The sequence below is a fragment of the Ceratotherium simum genome, chromosome 5 (assembly GCF_057802395.1).
Source record: "Ceratotherium simum simum isolate JZ-2026a chromosome 5, ASM5780239v1, whole genome shotgun sequence".
In the NCBI taxonomy this organism is placed as follows: Eukaryota; Metazoa; Chordata; class Mammalia; order Perissodactyla; family Rhinocerotidae; genus Ceratotherium; species Ceratotherium simum.
This window is the reverse complement of record NC_141904.1, coordinates 39,490,220-39,506,840: the sequence shown is the minus strand read 5'-3', so window position 1 is coordinate 39,506,840 and position 16,621 is coordinate 39,490,220. Positions and strand designations below refer to the sequence as shown.

The 16,621-nt window shown below is 36.2% G+C and overlaps 1 long non-coding RNA gene across 1 annotated transcript in view; it reads left to right on the top strand.

Moving 5' to 3' along the window:
• The window catches only part of LOC147917010 (uncharacterized), a 221,848-nt gene extending 206,356 nt beyond the window's left edge, over positions 1-15,492 (top strand). Inside the window, exons 5-6 of the long non-coding RNA XR_015552359.1 lie at positions 10,051-10,152; positions 14,718-15,492. This is a non-coding gene — a long non-coding RNA (uncharacterized LOC147917010). The remainder of the gene's footprint in view (positions 1-10,050; positions 10,153-14,717) is intronic.
• Positions 15,493-16,621: the final 1,129 nt, after the last annotated feature.

Below are 16,621 nucleotides of genomic sequence, written 5' to 3'. Positions count from 1 at the left end.
GACCTTATACACTGTATCTCAGATTCCCAATGTGTAAAGTGTGGACAATTACAATACCTTCATTGTACACTTATAGTGATGATTATATAAGTTAATAGATATTAAGTCCTCAGTGTATAGTTAGCATTCGGTAAACTACTATTATTATTATTCTCAACAGGTGGAAAATAGACAATGTTCTCCAAGGAAAGATTGGCCTGAAATACAAATGGAGATAAATAATATAAAGGAAAATATTTAAAACCAAAAATGCAGGAGCTTTCTTCTAAACTTTATTTTGACTTAATAGAGAATCAAATGGACATCAGTTAAAAGTGAATGAATGACATGCCAGTTAAAACTGGGAGATTTTTTTTCGTAGAACACAGGAAAAAAAGACGGAGAGAATCAATCAATGACAGAAAATAATAGCTATGATAGATAGAGAACAGAAATCAAACCTATAGAAAACTAGAGTTATTGAACAAGAGATATATATGGAAGGATCAGAAAATTATTCAAAAATAAAATTGAAAAAATTTCTCAGTTGAAGAAAAATGTGTGAAGGATGAAAAGGTTCACCAAGCACTAGAAAAATTACTGAAAAAGAGACTCACATCTAGAATAAGATGAGTAAAATGCTTGGTTTATAGAGTTTAAAAAGAATCATTCTACATTCATGCAGAACATTGGAAAAGGATTTAAAATGACTTACACTTCTGCTCTGCGACACTGATTGGGAAGAGATTTGGAAACACTTAAAGAGTTCTTTTGCAGGTGTGGGCATTGGTGATGGAATAATTTTAAACTGAGTCAAATTATCTTTCAAACACTAAAGCAATAGAAAGCATTCACAAGAGTATAATATTGCCTAACTATATTATTAACTCGTCATATTAAAAAAATCTTAATGCCAGTGGGCGAGGAGATGAAAAATATCTACAATTAGGGTAGATGTAACAGAAAGGGCTTAGTGGGTAAGTATCAAAACTACCTTTGAAAGATTCAGGTCCAGATAACTGGTGAAAATATGATAATTTCAATCAATAATTAATACTGATAACTTTCTATTTGACAGTCACTGGTATTAAAAATAGAGATATAACAGGGAGCAAAACTGAAAACAAAGTAAACATGAAACATTAATTATATGTCATAAAAAAATAAATGAATAAAATAACTTACACTAAAAACTCCAGATTATACCCACAAGGACTTAGAGCAGTATGACAAGATATCTTAATATATGGACAAATACTAAGGAAAGTTTCTGTGTGATATTGCTAATTAGAGAATAATCAGAAAAATAAATAATTTTAAACAAATTTAGCCGCTAATAGGATTACAAATAGGGTCAATTTCCTTCAAATCTTTAGAAAACATAAATGTAAATATAGTAGAGGCCATATTAAAGTAACAGACAACTATAACCATGGCAAAACATAAAATGCAAGAATCAAAAGCTAGAGTAATGGAAGACAAAATACAAATTATAACAATAAATGTAAATGGTTTAATAAAACAATAAACATTTCCTATTGAAATAAAAAGAAACCAACAAACTAAAGATACTAAAGGAAAAATAACTGAATGCAATTTTGTGCCTAGATAAGATCATGTAAGTGACATTAGTGGAAAACCTGGTGAAATTCAAATAAAATTTGATGTTTAGTTAATAGAGTTGTACCAATTGTATTTTTTCTGGTTTTGATAACTGTACTGTGGTCATGTAAGGTATTAACATTAGAAGCTGGGTGAAGGATATATAGAGACTCTATACAATTTTGCAAACTTTCTGTATGTCTAAAGTTTTTTAAAAACAAAAAAGTTAAACAATAAAATAAAACCCAACTATATATTACTTAAAAAAATCAGACCAAATCTAAAATGCTATATAAAGGAGCCTTTCAGTTTGACAAGGGTTACTGAATCACAGCCTTCACTGCATCCTGTTTAAATTATTTTTAAAACAGGAAAAAAGTGAACATCCATAAGAAAGTTAAGAAGTAAGACTATCAACTTATATGTTGGTTTTCACAAATATAAATTGCAATGGAAAAAAAGTTATGGAAGTGGGAAATTTTATATTTAGAGAGATATAAAAGATATAGCCACCAATTGTAATATGTGGATCATACTTGGATCCTGATTTTTAAAATAAGTAAAAGATGGTGACATTTAGGAGATAATTACAACTGCATAATAACTGGGTATTTGATGATATTAAGGAGTTACTATTAGGTCTAGGTCTGATAATAGTATTGAGCTTATATTAACAACAACAATATAAGAAGGCCTTACTTTTAGAGATCCAAACTAAAATATTTATGGATGAAATAGAAAAAAATCATTCTGGCTATATGGAAAACTGAACTTACATAGAATTTTCCCTTTTCTTCCCTCTTGTTAAAAACACAAAAATGCTGGGCAACATCCTATGAAATTCACTGAAAGAACTACTAAAAGATTTACTTTAATTTCAAAGAAATAGAACTCAGATGGAAGGAGTGGAGTGTGAGAAGCAATAGAGAACAGATAAATTAGTCACCATGTTGGCAAATCTAAAGAATACTGGACTGCTGCTGCTGCTGCTGCTGCTGATGATGATGATGACTAATTTGGGGACCTTTACAAAGAAAGCAGAACAAAAATACTATATGAAAAAATTACGGAAAGAGAAGTGATCACAATTGGAGTGCTCCAAGTTCCTGTATGGCTTGGAGGGATAATAAAGATATTAATTAACAAGGGATTTTAGGTTTGGACTTAACGTCACATGTGAACTTTAAAAGTGTAAAGGTAACACAAAATAATAAAAGTGTAATTTACAACTTCAAAACCACTAGAGGAAAACAGAGGGAAATAAACAAAATAAAGCAATCCAAGTAGGAGGAGAAAAATAAGTCAAGAAAGAAATAAGCATAAAAGTATGGCAAATAGAAAACTTAAAATATCATGGTATAAATCACTCCAAATATGTCTATCAACTAGATATTGTTGTGTAGCACTGCCCCAGAACAATGGCTTAAAACAACCACCATGGGTTGTTTGGTACCTGATTCTGCAGGTGGGCAGTGTAGGCCGGACTCAGCTGGCAGTACTTTTGGTCTTGGTCCAGCTCCCTGTTGCATCTGTGTAAGCTGAGGGCTGGCAGGTGACTATTCTGGGGTCTGGGCTGGTTGTCACTTGGTGTGTCTTGGCTCTCCACCACATTGTTTCTCATATTCTAGCAGGTAAATCGTGCTTGATCACATGGCAGAGCCAGATTTCAAAGAAGGTGAGTGAAAACATGCTGGGCCTATTGAGGCTTAGGCTCGGAACTGGTGCACCAAATCTCCTACTGCATTCTATGTGTCACAGCAAGTCACAAGACCAGCCCAGACTGAAGGCGTAAGGAAATAGACTCTCTCTTTCTTCGTGGTAGAAGGGACATAGACACATTGCAAGGAGCCTGAACATGGAGGAGGAGAATTATTTGGGGATAGTCCTTGAAGTAAATATAACTGGATAAAACTTTCCTATTTGAAGTTAAAGATTTGTAGATTGTAAATTTTAAAACAGGCAGCTTCTTTTTTTTGGTGAGGAAGATTGGCCCTGAGCTAACATCTGTGTCAATCCTCCTTTATTTTGTATGTGGGATGCTGCCACAGCATGGCTTGATGTGCGGTGTGTAGGTCTGCACCCAGGATCTGAACTGGCGAACCCCGGGCTGCTGAAGCAGAGCGCACAAACTTAACCACTAGGCCACCAGGCTGGCCCTAACAGTCAGATTCTTAAAATACATAAGAGACCAAATTAAGTTAGGATTAAACATAAAAGATTAAAACATGATGGGAAATGACAAGCAATGCAAAGAATTACTAATCAAAAAAGCTGTTGAGAAAAAAAGTCTTTAAGATAGAAAGAATTTTAAGGATATGAGGGAGACATTTAATCATAAAAGGAAAAATTCACCAGAAATACATTATAATTTTGAATCCATATGCACCTAACATTATAAAATCAAAATATATAATGTAAAAATTAATAGATTTAATTAACTGATAATTAAACTGACAGAAAAATTTAAATGACTATTAGCAGAATTAAAAACAGAAAATATACCTTCTGAAATAGTAGAGATGGTAAGAGCAAAGTAAATAAATCCCCAACTAAAAGAGTCAGAATTCAGAGGAGCCTTGAAACGAACAAGACGGCAGAAGTAAAGCAAAGTGTATCTGTTATAACACATGTAAATAAGTTCCTCTTTCTTGTTAAATGGCACACACTCTTAATTGGTTAAAAGCAAAACTGAATTATATCCTGAGCGCTATAAATAGACCTAAAACACGGTGGAACAGTAAGGTAAAAATTAAAGGTATAAGAAGAGGTTTGTCAACAAACGTGTAAAAATAGCATTACTAGTATTGAACTTCCTGGATTATTGATGTGTTGAATAACTTTGCATAAAATTATATTCAGAAACATAACCAAAGTGGGAAGTTTTATAAGACTATTCTGTTGTTGACAAATGATGTAATAAAAACAGCAATATAGAGCTCAAGAATATAAATTATGATATACATACCTTCATTTATGTGTAATACCCACACGCTCTGCAGATGCCAGTATAACCTGCAGTCAGTGAAGTCACTGTTTGTTAGAGACTAAGTACTCTGACTAACTTAGTACCTTAGGGTACTTTTACATCCCCCGCTCAAACCCTGGAGGCTTGGAATCGCCTCACACTGCCTGGATGAGGGTACCATGTGGAGCGTGGTCACTGAGGAATTCAACCGCGGTGATTGGGAGAAGGCCATGAACGAGCACAAGACCGTCAAGAACATGTCTAAAGAGTGAGCTCCAGCTTCTCTCCGCCTGAAAAGGAGGAATGACTGGGCCAGCGACTTTGCTGTCCTGCTGCACCGCGGTGGTGCTCACGAATGTGGCTGACCCAGCCTGCTGGTTCCGCTGGCCAGTGACCATCTCGATCTCTGCAGTTTGCTCTAGCTACAGTTTCTTTAGGCAGCTCTTTGTCCTTCCTCAGCCCAGATTTTGATGTAGGCTGGTTGATATCCTTTTTATCTTCCCAACTTTTGTGTGATCTTTTAGAAAAATAAATATTAACGTTAAAAATGCAAAAAAAAAAAAGTGTGAAGGGGTCAAAAGGTACCAATTTCCAGTTTCTTAAAATAAATAAGTCATGGAGATGTAATGTACTGCGTGGTGACCACAGTTAATAATACTGTATTGCATATCAAGAGTTGCTAAGAGAGATTTTAAAGATTCAAGTAGCAACCACCCCCCACTTACCCTATTATGACATATGACAGCCAAAATCATAGCAAGAAAAAGCTTTTTTGCAACTATATATGGTGATAGATGTTGACTAGACTTACTGTGGTGACCATTTTGCAATATTTACCAATATCCAATCATTACATTGTACACCTGAAACTAGTATAATGTTATATGTCAATTATACCTCAATTAAAAAGAACAGACTAAGTACTTTTAGTGTGATAATTGAGCAGAAGAGAACAGACTTGCCAATTTAGGCTGGGAGATATCTGGTGGGATTGAGACAATAACTTAATCATAAATTTCAACAATAATGCATATTCCAGAGCTGATGATGCATCATTCACTTCTGTTCAACTTTTGAGAAAGGTTATTTCTGTTTTGTGGCAAGGATCATTCTAAATGAGTGCTTCTTAACTGAGTCAGTTTTGCCCTCCAGGGGATATTTGGCAATGTCTGGAGTCATTTTTGGCTGTCATATGCCGTAATAGGGTAAGTGGGGGTGATTGCTACTTGCATCTAGTGGGTAGAGGCCAGGGATGCTGCTAAACATCCTACTGTGCACAGGACAGCCCCTCACAACAAAGAATTATCTGGCCCCAATGTCAATAGCGTGAAGCTGGAGAAACCCTGATCTAAACCAATGTACTTAAAAGTCCTGGTACAAACTGGAATCTAATAGGATTTTGTATCAGGTGGTGGTACTGAGTGAGGGACTCACTATGTGTTTTCACCAACTTCAGGCATTTTTGAGAACAGATATCAAGCAACCTGTTCATGAAAAATGAATTTCCTCTTTGAAAACTACTCAATATATTCTATTTGCCTATTCTATCCAAGTGTGAAAGAACTTAAGAGAGTTTTGATCAAAGAGTATGAACCTTCAAAATTGAATTTCAGTCAGGTAGAGAGGAAAGTCTTAATAACATCTACTAGCAGTTTCCACTCGCAAATACGCTTTTAGAAACCATGTGTTCATTCATCTATTCAGTATTTATGTTTCAAATTTCTACTGTGTGCACGGCCACATCTTTTGATGATAGAGATGATTAAGCTGAGACCTTTTCCCTCAGCTGAGTGAGAATTGGGGGAAATAAGGAAGTAAATGGTGGCTGGGTCACTAAGCTAATCTCAAACACTTTTTAAACGGGAGATCAACCTGCAGTACGAGGCTGAACTAAGCACACCATTAAGGACCTACCCAGCTTGTATAGCCAAATATTGAGAATTCAAACCTGGGGAAAGAAAGTCATGCATATATTAAGCATTTTCTTAATATTGCCTATCACAGAAAGGCTCCAATTTTAGTCTTACAGTAACTCAACGATATAGCTGTTATTAATCCATTTACAAATGAGGAACTTGAGACCCAAAGACTTCGAGTCTCCTGTCCTTTGTTCACAGAATTTGGGTGGTGGTGCTGGGATTTGAACCCAGGTGTAGGGATTTGAATGCCAGAGTCAGTGATTTGCCTGCTACACCAATGTCCAACATGATCCGCTCAGAAAGGAGCACCTTTCTTCATACTTGCGCACCTGCTGCTTGACTTTTCTTTTGGTTTTCTGAATTTTTAATATAATACGCCTGTATGTAGATTTTTTTGTGTTTTTCCTGCTTGGTGTTCTCTGAGATTCCTGGATCTATGGTTTGGTGTCTGTCATTAATTTTGGAAAATTCATGGTCATCATTATTTCAAATATATCTTCTCTGTTGTGTGTTTCTTCTCCTTCTGGTATTCCAGTTATGCATACGTTATACTTTTTGATATCATCCCACAGTTCTCAGATGTTCTAGTCTGGTGTTTTTTGTTGTTGTTGTTTTAAATACTTATTTCTCTTTGCATTTCAGTTTGGGAATTTTCTATTGACATATATTTAAGATTCTTGATTCTTACCTTGTGTTCAGTCTACTGATGAGCCAATCAAAGGCATTCTTAATTTCTGTTACAGTGTTTTTGATTTCTAACACTTCCTTGTAATTCTTTCTTAGAGTTTCTCTCCCTCCAATACATTACCCACTGTTTTTGCATGTTGTGTACTTTTCCCATTATTGTTCTTATATTAATCATAGTGATTTAAAATTTTCTGTATGGTAATTCCAAAATCTGTGTGGTACCTGAGTCTGGTTCGGATGCTTGCTTTATCTCTTCGAACTCTGCTTTTTCTTGCCTATAAGAATTTTTTTTGTTGAAAGTTGAACATGATTGTGATATTGTGATTTATAATAAGAAATAAGTATTTTGGTCTTCATCCTGGCTCCTGGTCAGAGCTTTAAAACCTATGGAATTTCCTAAGCAATGAAAGCACTAGGAACACCTGTTTTTGTAACGTTGGTCTTTGACTCCAGCTTCTGATGCAGAGCTCCTAAATCCCTTGGAATTTCCTGGAGCGTCTTTTGTTCTAATGAAGAAACTTTTGGGAAGTCTTGGCTAACTTCAGAATGAGGTTGGTCACCAGAAAGACCAAGCCATGATTAGAAGTTGGAACTTGCAGCCCCACTCCCCATCCTCAAGAGAAGAGAGAAAGGCTTTTGGCAACTTGCAGGACATTTGGTCTTGACCAAAGCATCCATGAGCATATTTGGTCCACACCAAATGGCTTTGGACAGGACCAAATATCAAGGGCCTTTTGTCATAGATCCAATGTCTCCATGGACATTTTGGACAGGACCAAATATAACCAGGTATCAAGAACCTTTTGGCGTGGACCAAATGTCTTATGAACGTTTTGGACAGACCGAATGTCTGCTAACCGGGCTGGAGATTAAGTTAATAATTGATCATGCCTGTGTGATGAAGCCTCCATAAAAATCCCTGACTATGGGGCTTGGAGAGCTTCTGGGTTGGTGAATGTACTGGAAGGTGGCATGCCTAGAGAAGGCCCCTTCCTGCATATCTTGCCCTATGTATCTCTTCTATCTGGCTGTTCCTGAGTTGTATCCTTTTATAATAAACCACTGAACATGTTTCCCTGAGTTCTGTGAGCCATTCTAGCAAATTATCAAACCCAAAGAGGGGGCGAAGGGGATCCTGATTTATAGCTGGTCAGTCAGAAGTAGCGATGACTACCTGGGATTTGTGATTGGCATCTGAAGTGGAGGTAGTCTTGTGGAACTGAGCCCTCGACCTGTGGAATCCGATGGTAACTCTAGGTAGATAGTGTCAGACCTGAATTAAATTGTAGGACACCTGGCTGGTGTTGGAGAATTGTTTGGTGTGGGAAAAAACCCACATGTTTGGTAGTCAGAAGTATTGCGAGTGGAGTTGAGGCAACAGTGAGTTTTTTTCTTTCCGTGGTGTATCGGGTAATAGGGAGTGAAGAAAATAGGTAGTGTGTTAATCTGGCTAGGAGTTGGCTGTTTTTAATGTTTCCTATAACTGTTGGTGCCAGAAGCTTCAGTTTCCTCTTGTGTCCTTGTTTTTGTCTCCCCCGTTGTCTTTGAGTCTCCCTAACAACTCTTAAATAGAATCTGTGTTTTCAGCTCCCTCAGCTGTAATCCATTGTTATTTTACTCAATCTCTGTTGATGTGTTGGTAAGGTACAGGAAGGGGAAGCATTCTATAATCTTATGATTAAATCTCAGTCTTTTAGTGAGTCTATGTCCCTGGACCATGACCTTCACAAATGTATCTCAGTTTTTTTACTTCCCTTAGGTGAGACAGGAAGGCTCCCAGGTCCTGGAGTTGGATAATTGCTTCTTCCTCAGGTCACGTAAAGATCTGGTAGTCTTTTTCATTGGAGAGTTGACCTTTGTTATGGAGAATACTGTCTGCATATTTCAAAATATTAACTTTTCTCCTTCCTCTGCCAGAAACATCAGGAAATTTTTCTTGACTCTATCATAAGAACTTGGTGGTGCCCCTAGAAGCAAATCTATGAAAATTAAGATTAGATACACTGGAGTTTTCACTTTTAAGCTTGTCTGCATTCAATCTCCAGCAATTTGTCAAAATGACTATTTAAGCTTTCCTATCAGTTTCTGGCTCTTGAGATTTCTGATCCACATAAACTGAATTTGGCTGTGATTCTGTTTCAGCTGACATTCTCTGCATTTGCCTATCTTTCCAGATTTCAGGGTGGTGCTTTGTCCTATGACTTCAATTCTTTGATGGGTCTGAGGAAAGTCATTTATTTTCAGTTAGTTCAGCTTTTTTCTTGTTCTAAGGAGAGAAGTGTGATTTCCAAGCTCTTTACATGTTGGAACTGAAACTTGAAGCTGCCTCTTACTTTCAAAGTGCTTTTCACTTGAGATGACTAAAAGAAATAAATACTCATTCTTGGCTTCCTCATTGATTTAGTTCAAAACATACTGTCTTTGGCTGATAGAATTAATAAGCTGTAGTCTTTTTCAAAATTGGAACTTTTGTCATTTTTTTCATCAATACAGTTTGATCTACTTTAAAACATGGTTGTATTATAATTTTTTTTTTATTTTAAAGAAAGAAAATTAGAGAAGTCAATTTACTTTGAAAGGCAAAAAAAAAAAAAAAAAAAAAAAAAAAAGCATTCAGCAGTGTTTTACTAACTAGAGAGGAGATTTGACCATCCAGTGAATTAGTTAGTTATATTTGAATGTGACAGAGACAATTTTAGAAGCTTCGTTTGTTCACTCTTTGAGTACAATAATGTATGATGGAACAGTCATTTTCTTTGTGAAAGATTAGTAGCCTGAAATATATTAAGAAATACATCCATCTCAATGTTCATTATGTTCTCTGAACATAATTTATAGGCTTGGAAAATGTTGAATAAGTCACTATTTTTGCAGCATTTTTTGTGCTTTCTATTTTAGTGAATTTCCAATCATATATCATAAAATGATAGACCTGGAAAGAATCTCACAGCTTAATTTCCCAAACTTCATCATATTACAGAAGAGAAAACTGGAACCAAGGTAAGCTACCTGATTTACCCTCCTCCCTAAATAGATTAAGGATTGGAACTCAGTTTCCTGCCTCCCAACTTGATACACCACTCCATGCAAAGTACTCTTAGGAGCTCACAGTAAAGAATCTCTTCTTCCCGTCACAAATCAATAATCATTGAGTTTGCATGTGAAACTGGCAAAACCTACCAGAAGTGGTGAGAGGTCTCTATTTTTTTTGTAAATTTCATGAAAAATTCAAATTTTTTCTTGAATGGGTTTTTAGTGGTTGAAATAGTCAAGAACAGTCTCTGACTATTGGAATAAAATCACTTTAAACAAAACTTTACAAAGGACAAATAAATATTGTACTCAGGATTTGTACATTTTAATATCATCCTTAAATAACAAATACTAATTGCTGGGCCTAGTCTGGCATATTTTTAATTCAACAAAGAGGGGGAAAAATTAAATAGATCAAGCCGTTGCTTAAATGGAGCACATCAGTAGTTGAACAACCAAAGTTACTTTAACCACGTTTATATTTCCTCACAATTGGGCTATCTATGGGCCAACTGGTTGTCTCGAATTTTATAAAACTTAAATAATAGAGAATTAATTCATAATGGGCTCATCTTGTTTATCATTAAAATAAAGCTAAATTTTACTTTAAGTGCATTATGTCATGGCAAGTATTTCAGGACAATCTTTTAGAGTGTCTGGGTTTCTAGGTTATTTGGAGTCAGGACATAGGCCAAGGCCAAGGGCATCAAGGCTAAACCACTATGATTAAAGAAGGACTCAATTTCAGAAAGGGAGTGGTAAGAATGAGGAGCAAGGTAGGAGCATCCAAATGCAGTTCCTTTAGGATCCCAAGAGAGCTGCATCACGTTGTCAACACAATCTTGTTCCAATAAAGGAGGACTATTCACCATGAATCAGGGTAGAAGAGAAAGTAGGGTTGTCAACAGAGAAGGTGCCTGAGGCTTTGAATATATATATCTCACAAAATTGTTCATCCTGCCTTCACTTTCACCAGATTCATAATTGTTTCCTGGGTGTAGAGCTATTCTACTGCCCACAGAATTTTTATACATCATTCACCCATCATCCATGAATTGACTTAATTGCTAATTTCTGAAATTCTCCCTTTAGAGATTCATTTATTTGGCTTTATGCAAATCCCATTACCAGTTATGCATACATTAGCATGAATAATTATAGCATCTTGATTAAGACTGATTAAACTTTCCAGTCATCAAAGAGAGAGGCAGATATTCTGGATATATTATTTTTTCTTTTACTTTACCTTTTAAATAGTGACTATAGAAAGCTAACTATTAGATAAGATTTTCTCAAAGCCCAATGGCTAGATTGTCAGGATGGTGAGGGGGAGAATAAACAAAGTAGAGGCTCCATTGTCTAGAAAGGTCTATTAGTTTGTTAGAAAGATAATTTCGTGAATCCTAAATATTTTCATTTTGTTTTTTATTTTAAACATTTTTAAGCCATATAATCACCCATAGAAATATTCTATAATTCTACTTCTAGGTAACTTTAAGTTTTCCAGGCTTAATGATTGGGTTCTGTTTGCAAAGTACACATAAGTCCCAAATATCTGTATCTTTTTATTATTTGTTATCTCTCACTTATTATGTAGCCTTCTCCTCAGGTATCTTTTAAGACTCTAGACTTATGTAGTCATAAAGTTGATTGAGTGTTGGATTCAACTAGAGTTTTGGTTTCACCATGAGAGGTAGATGGAGAGAAAGGGGACCAAGGAACCTGAGGATATATGTATCAGTCAGATTCAACTAGAGGAGCAGAACTGGTATGATATATAGCATCATATATACAATATAATATGTATATAATATATATAATATATATTACATAATTTATGTTATATATATGTATTACAAGGAATTGGTTCATGTGATTGTAAGGTCTGGATAAGTCTAAAATCCATAGGGCAGGCTGTCTGGAAGGGAAGGTCATGGGCAGGCTGGAACCCATAGCACAAGCTGAAGCTGTTGTCCACACAAAAGAAAGTAAGATTTCAAAGGATAGAGCCCCATGGGCATGGTCTGAAGCTGTTGTCCAAAGGTAGAATTTCTTCTAGACCTTGGAGAATTATCAGTCTGCCTTTAGATTTTTATTTATTTATTTTTTTCCCCCAAAGCCCCAGTAGATAGTTGTATGTCATAGTTGCACATCCTTCTAGTTGCTGTATGTGGGACGCGGCCTCAGCATGGCCGGAGAAGCAGTGTGTTGATGTGCGCCCGGGACCCGAACCCGGGCCGCCAGCAGCGGAGTGCGCGCACTTAACCACTAAGCCACGGGGCCGGCCCTCAGTCTGCCTTTAAAGGCTTTCCAACTGATTCAGTCAGACTCATTCATCTTATCCAGGACAATAGACCTTATTTAAATTAACTGATTAGGGACTTTAATTGCATCTGCACAATTTCCACAGCAACACCTGGGTTAGTATTTGATCAAATAACTGGGGACTAAGCTTAGCCGAATTGACATATCACAAAAATCATCAGTGTATGAAAGAGAGATGTCATGGGGATGGACCATAGGACTTTACATGCGTAACCCCAAAAGACATGACAATTTCTTTCCAGCATCTTCAACTCTTCTTCTCCTGGACTTTTTTCCTATTGACATTCCATTATTATCAAGTCTATTAATTAAAAAGAGTATCTCTCTTGCTTTACAGTACTCTCTTATTATCTTCTTCCTAATTTTTCCCCTTTATTTCACGTGCAACTTCTTTATAAAGTTGCCCACCTAACATCAATTGCTATATGAGCCTGTGCAGCCTCTAAAGTACTCTTACTTGTCATCACAGACACAGTCTTTCCTTAACAAAACTGATCATCAGCTCCTATTACCAGAAAACAAGTACATAGAATCAGTTGGTCAATTCAGTAACCAAGGAGTCATCATAACATCTCCTTTCACTCCAACACCCCTCCCTGCATTTAATCAATCATCAAATTCTCTTGAATTTACCTATGTCACTGGTTTTATTTCCCTACTTTTACCCATCAGCAAATCAAGATGTGGAAAAACAAATTAAGATTTTCAGTCCTCACAACAATTCACGCATTATATAGAGAACAAAAAAGGTCTGTAATTCAAAAAGTATAATAGTGAAATAGATTAGTTAGAACAAAGGAGTAATGTAAGTGCTAAAGTAGAACGGTTACATGAAAATAAGTACACTAGAAGGAAAGCCTTATAAAAATATATCCATACATTATCTTGTAAATCACTCCATAATATGTGTTTTCTGTTATCGTTATTTGAAATCATTAAAGATAAGCAATTTTGACTACATTGCATTCTTTATGTGAACTCTTTGAAAATATGCTTTCTCATAACAACAACCCATTATTGATAATGGCAAAAATATCGTAAGTAAACATAGGTCAGAATCTTGAGTTAAGCAAAGTCACCTGCCCTTGGTGCTTGCTGTTGATGAACTTTTATGTTTCACTATTTAGTTTTATTTTCTAAAAGTGTTTGTTAATGACATACTGTTGGTCATATCAAAACCTTGGTGAACAGATAACCTAGAGGAAGAATTCTTTAAAATTTCTGCCCATATTTCCTCATAGAACAGTTGTTCTTAAATATATACTTTGGAAAGACCCCTTCTTAAGTTAAGAAAGGGTGATAAGAAATGGTACTTATTTGAGGCAATAGGAAATGCAGAAGGGGAAAAGGTATTTAACTTTGTGAAGCATCTTTTATATACCAGGACTAAAGCAGGTTACCTCATACACGGCATTTAATTCTCACAAAGCCCTATGAAATAGACGTTAGTAACATGCCCAATTTACAAGTGAGGAACTCTAGTAATGAGAACTAGATTGATTGATTCTGTGTCCCCTTTTTCAGTTACTATTGCAGGCTATGAAACTACCCCAAACTTAGAAGCTTAAAACAACTATAACTTTATACTGCCTCCCTCCTGAAGATCATTGCATGATCACAGATCAGAGAAATAGATTGAATAATAGATCCCCTCTACCTGTAGAATTTATATGTAACTGGTAAAACTAGGAAGGTGGAGAGATAGATGAGACTGGAAAACCTGTATAGAAATTCTCAAGGTTATAGGAAATCATGGAAAGCTATTGAGCATGGAGATAACAAGATGAGAGCTGTGTTTTAGAAAGAGAACACCAGAAGCAGTACTGAGGGAAGCCTGGAGGACGGAGACCAGTAGGAAGAAAAGCATTTAGGGAGTAGTTGTTGCCCAAACTGAAGAAAGAGGGAGGCATTGTGGATAAAAATACAACAGGGATTTTTGTGTAATAGTAATTGTGATAATAACATGTAAGTACAAACTGCAGGAAAAAGTCAGGCCTGTAACTTTGTTAATCCAAACCTAAAAGGTGGTATCACACCATTACTTAAGCAATGTGGATTTCTAGATTACTAGGCATGTGAAAGGGACCTGAGATAGTAATATACAGATGGGATCACATGTGCGTGTGGTTGCTTGAACATGTTACTTGAAAACACTATGGATTGATAAAGAATATCTCATGATAATCAAATTGATCTTCTGATTTTAGGGATTTTCACCTGTCCCTTTGGAATGAGACTTCGATCTTTCTTCCTCGGCTTTTGGAACATCATTTACCCAAAGGTTTTACATATAAACCTCATTTTGGGATATGTACTGATAAAAGTTGTCTCATCTCTACACCAAGATTTTTCAACTTAAATAATGTGGTAGAGACTGCTAATATTTGTGTATGTCTGTTCCATTGTTCTTTTGATCACGTGGCAGGATTTGGCTTTTCTACCCTCCTAGCATTTCTGTGGGATCTTCTGAAATTTCTGGCCAATGGATCATGGTCGGATGTGGAGAAGTGTTACTGGTGGGCTGGATTATTTAATTGCCAGTGAAAGATGCTCCCATGCTTTCTTCCTCCTACCACAGTGATCAGCAACATTCTTGGTGGAATATCCTTTAGCTTGGGTCCCTAAATAAGAATGTCCTGGAGTTAAGCCCCTGACTAAATCCATGGTGAATTTCTAGCAGAAGCAAGAAATAAAACCTTGTGTTAGAAGGCTCCAAGATTTAGAGTTTTTGTTACCATTGCATAATCTATCTTCTCCTGTTGGACACACTATGTATCAATTTCTTCTGACATTGATGGAGTAAGACATAATGGAACAGATTGATGAGCTGCATCAAGGTTCCCGGAGTTGCATATGTAGAGATTTTATGAGAACGGAAATTATTAATTCCAGGTACAAACCAAAGTTTCCTCCCACTTCACAAGGGGGCAATGCTCTGAATGTGTCGTTATAAATGTGAATTGTCTATATGGTGTGTCTGTAGATGAAACTGTCAACTAATATGTCCTTTGGATCATAAGCCTTCTTCCATAAGGCCTCACGTTTCTCAAAGTAATATATACATACATATATATATATATATATATATGTTTTTTTTTTTTAATTTGACACAATGGTAGTGGGGATGCAGAGGAAGAGATAGATGTAAAAATTCTTTCAAAGATAAAGTCAACAAACATTGGCAGATGAATGTAAATGAATAAATCATGGATGATTAACTGTAGTAATTAATTTAGGAAACTTAAAAACATAGCTGCAGGCATAAAACATACTAGTAGATGAATGCATTTTGAGAAGAATAAAGTGATTTGATTTTATTTGGGTATAATAATACTGGATTACACTTAACTGAGTGTGCCAGCCACTGTTCTAAATGTTTTACATGTATGAACTCATACAACTGTTCCAACACAATGATGTAGGTATTTGTATTAGCCCCATTTTATAGGTGAGAAAACTAAGGCACAGAGGGATAATGTGTTCTAGTATGAATTCAGTTTTATACTATCATGCTGGGCAGAAAATAGAAGGAAATCAATGCCTGACTTTAGCACCTTTGCCATTTTCCAAGTTATTTTGCCTTGCCGTAGCATTTGAAGGGCCGTAGTAGTATAATTTGGAAACGCCAGTTCCATGCTGGAATCTCAGTTTACTCAACTGAGAAATGGGGTAAAATCCTTCTCCTCCCTACTTCCTGGGGCTGTTATGAAAATCCAGTAAACTGGGCCCGCTTGACAGAATGAAAAATGAAACACAAGGAATGATGAAGAATCAAGATAAAATCTACACCCAGTGCAGTAACTCACAACCCACAAGACCAGAGGAGAGTGGGGTGGGAGTGGAGGAGTGATTGATCTCGAGAAGAAAAGAGAAGCAGTAAAGGTTAATAAGGTTAAAAGATAAATCACAGCCATTTAGTCCCTGGTCCTGGTCAGTAGAATGTTATCAACTGCGGAAAGCTCGTGAAAAGTGATGAAGGAAAGGGAAGCAGTCACGTGTACAGTTTAGAGAAGACCAGTGTCTTTGGAACAGGATTCTTGTAAGAAAACAGCATGGGTCAGGAGATCCCTGTTTACAAGACAGACTGAGTAAGTGGAGTGGCAAAAGAGAT